Source organism: Dreissena polymorpha, chromosome 2, assembly GCF_020536995.1.
Source record: "Dreissena polymorpha isolate Duluth1 chromosome 2, UMN_Dpol_1.0, whole genome shotgun sequence".
Taxonomy (NCBI): Eukaryota; Metazoa; Mollusca; class Bivalvia; order Myida; family Dreissenidae; genus Dreissena; species Dreissena polymorpha.
In genome coordinates, this window is record NC_068356.1 from 150,988,044 (window position 1) to 150,993,501 (window position 5,458).

Here is a 5,458-nt window from a genome sequence, read left to right on the forward strand (position 1 = left end):
ATTTAGGCCTCAGGGGAGTGCATCTTACCGATAGTGTTGTCTTTATACATTAACGATTTAGAAGATACTTTGTACCTTAAAGGGGCAGAAGGTGTTGATATTGGGGCTATTAAATTTTTCTTATTGTTATATGCAGATGATATCGTCATATTCGCAAACTCTGTTGCAAAAACGTCTGAAAATACTTTGTGAATACTGCAAACAATGGAAGTAAATAGTAAATAAAAACAAAACTAAAGTACTTACTTTCGAGAAGGGTGGCAGATTATCACCAAATATAGCGTTTGTATACGATGGCGTAAGCATTGCAATTGTTAGCAATTTTACATACTTAGTGCTTGTCTTCACACCAAGAGGGTCACTTGTGCAGGCGACTAAAACGCTAGCGGGGCAGGCACAAAAGGCATTATTTCAACTTAGGCAGTATTTAAGCAAATTCGTTAATATTCATGCAAGTCACAAATTCTAACTTTTTGACAAACTCATTATGCCCATTTTATTATGGGTCAGAAATATGGGGTTCAATAAAGCGAGTAGAAAGAATACACACACAATTTTTAAAATAGACTTTATCTGTAAAAACAGGTATACAGAACGACACTGTGTTATCTGAGACGGGTAGATTTGATCTTTTTACATTTAGTACATTAAATATGATTAAGTATTGGTGTAAAGTAATAAGCGTACCTTACCATAAATACATTTGTGTTATTTACAAAATTATGTTGGAGGATTTAGAAGCAAGTCCTTCAAAGCATAATTGGGCTAAACAAGTAAGGGCTGTGCTACGCTTTTTAGGTTTCTATCATGTATGGCTGCAACACAGTGTTGATGACTTTCACATTTTTATTGCACTTTTTAAACAAAGGATATCGGACAATTTTATGCAGAACGTCAGAAGCAGAAATGGTGATTCTAGCAGAGCATCATTTTATAACAGTATCTTTCAATTTGAGTATCAGTTTTATCTTTCTTGTGTTAATTTCGAAAATTATAGAATCGCCATAAGTAAGCTAAGGTTGTCCTCCCATAGACTAAATATAGAAAATGGTAGATGGAACAATACGGAGCGAGCATGTAGAAATTGTCCCAAATGAAACGTCTTAGAAGACGAATATCATTTACTGTTCGAATGTAGAATTTACTCTGAACTTAGGCGTAGATACATTCCATTAAACTATAATCGCCACCCAAGCATGTTTGAAACTATTGATTTAATGACTTAAAAGTTTAAGTAATAAAAAATCTAGCTGTTTTTGTTTAAAGAGCTTTTGAAATGAGATGGAATTGTAATGAATAACATAATCAAAGACAGTTGTTTAAGGTGAATATATTGCACATTATACTATTATTGCCAAGTGTTTAAAACTATTGATTTAATATGTATTGTGTAGGTTACGTTTTGACGACATTGACTATGTGTGATTAATTAATATGTCAGCGTGTGGTTTTAAAGATTGCATAAGACCAGAGCATATTGTAGTCGGTTCGACCGACTTAGATATTATCGAGATCGAAAGTAGTCACTTACCCATATGCATAAAATTATTTAAATTTTAGCTTATTGTTTTCCATAGTAATTAAGAACATCGTATGAAATAATACGCATTATGTATGTTACGTTGTGACGACATTGACTATGTTTGTACGATTATAATAATTCTCATGGGTCTTTTTGACGTAACTCATTGTGAATATGTGTTATATCGAATTTGAATAAAAAGTTATTCTTCTTCTTCAATAAACTTTTTGTGAATTGGATGTTTTATTGGTAAAGCATTAAAGGAATTTTATTGTTTTAACTTGTTGTGATTGTAACCCAAGTCATTCAACTAAAACATACTCTTGGACTACCTAACTAAAGAAATATTCTCAAACTAGTGCAACATTAAATCATGAAAATTTAATAACGATTTTTTTTTCAGTATTAAACTTCAATCTTCATATTGAGAGATCATATTTTAATGTTGTTTACAATTGGTTACAACATAAGACCATTCCTGAAATTCTCCCTTTAAAATCATCACTTTTGATAAAACCTTTTGGACAGATAAATAAACATCGACAGTAACTAAAGGTAGAAAAATTAGCGGTCATCAGGAGTTGAACAAAATGGAAAAAGGAACTCATATACAAAGTTCAAAGGACATAATCCAGTGCTCAGAAGAACAAGGGAGGCAATTCAATATAGTCAAAATCAAAGGTCACAATCCAATAATTGTCATCTACTAGCAAAGTTGTTGTCCTGTTAACTGCAAAGCACAAATAATCTCAATAGAGGTTTTCCAGAAATATGTTCCATTTAATGAGTGTCATGTTAAACACTAGTTCAGCATCGACTAGACTACTAAGAGGAAACTAACTTTTCCTAAATTTCATATAATTCCTTTAAGCCCAGAGTGACGTTCCGTTTTTAGCACATGTTAAACGTTTTGAATTTATTAATTTTGTTCATCGATCATTAAGTGTATTATATACCAAAAAAACCCGAATATCTCTGTGAATATTTTCTTTACGATGTTCTGTTTCAGTTGTTATATTTTATTTTCAAGCGATTTATTTGAAGTTTATTTTTTATTTGAATGAATGTAACATAAACTTTTAATTTTTATTTAAAAAAAATGTAAATAGAAAAAAATGCCATTCGTTAGTCATTTACTTGTTTAACTCAAATGTTTTTGCCATATTATCTAACCGTTATATTTTGTAATTTGTTTTGAAACACGAATCTTATGAAAAAATTATCCATGTATTTAACTGATTATCAGATTTATGACAAAAATTGTAATGTCAAAACTATAAGCTGCCAGAGTGTTTGCTGCACTGAAATAAACATTTTATTTTAAAAATATCCCTTATTATAGGTATACTTTAATAAAGCCTTAGCCTAACATATAATAACAGAGTTATTTCAAATACATTTTAAATGTATGTTTAAGGAAGTTAATGCTTTTATTATTTAAAATAGCTATGGACATTATAGTTTTCAAATGATTTGTTTTGTTTGTATTTTTTTCAAAGTCGTTAATAATGAATATATATCATCCTATCTTTCTTCTTCATATCTACACTAGAAGGTCAGTTTCTAATCAAGTTCGATTGTGATTATTATTTATTCAGCATACAGTCATCGGATTTCTAGCCCATATAATATGACAGTTCTGTGGTAAAAAAGGCCGAGCTTATATAGCCGCCAGTTTATCTACATATGCTAATCATACAAATCTTGAGGATCGTTAATTTTCTAACCGTTACATTATTTGTCACTATATATGTTATTATTAGTCCCCACCAGTTTTATTACAAGGATTACCCGCGGTGTGCTTGCAATAAATCCTGCAATTACTCAAAAGTACTTAAGCTAGGTTAAGGAAACTTAGTTCGGGGACTTGACACAATTGATCATTCTTTTCGTGTGTTTGCTGTTGGCACAGATACAATTTAAAACTTACATACGGATCCTTTCAAGGCTCAATAATACTTAAAATAGGTGTATGACATTGTGTTTATAGATAAAGGGCCATATGGGGAATAATAAGGTTATACTAATCATGTCGTCGGACAAAATTTCTTGTTTCTTTTGAAACAGAAACTAGACGATTTAAGGCAATATTGGGCATTTGAACTATATTTCTTTAGCTTTTCGTCGGCACAATCTAGACGCAAAGGTTACAAAAATACATGAACACTACACTCCTGAAATAGCAACAACTACAAAAGTAATTTAGTAAGGTTAATGAAATTCGGCATGCGGATAGATGGCCATCAGGGAACAATGCGCCTTATTTAAGCTTCTTTTTTCAACAGACTAAAAAGTACTTGATATGGATACAACAATAATTGAAAACTAAAATATAGATCATGCCATTACTTAAAAGTACTTAAACTAGGTTTATAACAGTTTTTGAAGATACTGTTCGTACCCTCCCACCATTAATCAGGTAAGGCCCTGCTGATTTTTCTGTTTGCTATGTTTCTAAATTCTTCTTATCTTATTCACAATTTTCAACAGAACATATAGTTGCCAGTTAAGATAATGTAAGTGTGCTTTCTACCTGGTATGAAGGCAAATCACCCGCTAAACAATATTATGCTCACTAGCTTTAAACCCAACATTAGTTGCTTAGTTTATTATAGATGCTGGCTGAATGATATCAAGTGGTAGCCAATTAGACAATCTTTTAGCAAATCTGAACATTTTGTTTGGACAATGGCAGCGCAGTGCGCATATGTTGTCTTATTGTGTTTTGCTTTCAGTTGAACTCAGTGTTGACAGTCCTGCACTTTCATGTATTTCCGATTTTATTATTTTTATCAATATTACTGTCAAATTACACCTTATCTATTTTATTTTCATATTTTTTCTCTTAATTATAGTATGGAATCGCTTTTTACCGGTAAGTTGGGGACATCATAAATAACACATTTCAAAACATTAAAGTGACATTATGCGCATCTAACACTGTTGAATTGAGCTGAAAAGAATAAACAGGTTAAAAGAGTTAGTTAAAATGTGGTAACTTACCAATTATCTGCAACTCATCTTGCTTCCAGTTCTTTATAAAAAAAATATATATTATATTCGATATTTAACATGACTGTCCCAGTCCTCTAAGCGGAACTGTCTTTTCATTAGGATCGGAGTTAGTGTTCGTGTGTCGTATGAATAGATATCCTTGCAGAAAAATAAAATGATCCGTTAAACAAAATTGTGTATTTGTGTCGTATGAACGAATCTGCACTAAAACTAAATTTAGATTCACATCGTACATGCACGATCAGTTGTCAAACTAATGTACGGTTGGTATTCAAATGCATTATTTTTCTCTTCCTTGGATTTTGTTTTAGTATGTTGATGCCGCATTAACAATTATGAATGAATATGACGTGAAAACACCAAAACTAAACAACGTTTGCGATCGACACCTATAGACATAGCATATACTGTTAGATGCGCATAATGTCAATTTAAGTTGAAAATTGATAGTTTATTATCATGTGATATTTATAATATTAATATATACTGTTAACCTGTGTGATGTTGGCTTAGTGTTAATTTAAAAACTGTACTTGCATTTGTTTTTTTTTTTGACTGTTATACAAATTGTGTACCTTAAATACTTCCATACTTTTAGTTTACGGATTACATAATTTGTTCTTTCATTTCCACACTACACTACTTGTATATATGTGTGTTTACATAAGAACCTAAGTTGTATATATGTTTTAAACAAGTAAGAACATTTATTTACGTCTCTTAATTTATTGTAACTAGAGTAGGAATGACAGTTGTTTGTGAAAACGTTTAACATTGCATACACTGCTATTTAATATTTTAAAATAAATGGAGAAGCACATTATTTTTATGTTGACACATAAAATATATAATCCAGATTAAAAATGTATGCACAACTTTTTTTATTTTTTGTTTTTGTTTTTAAATACTTTTTGCTTAATA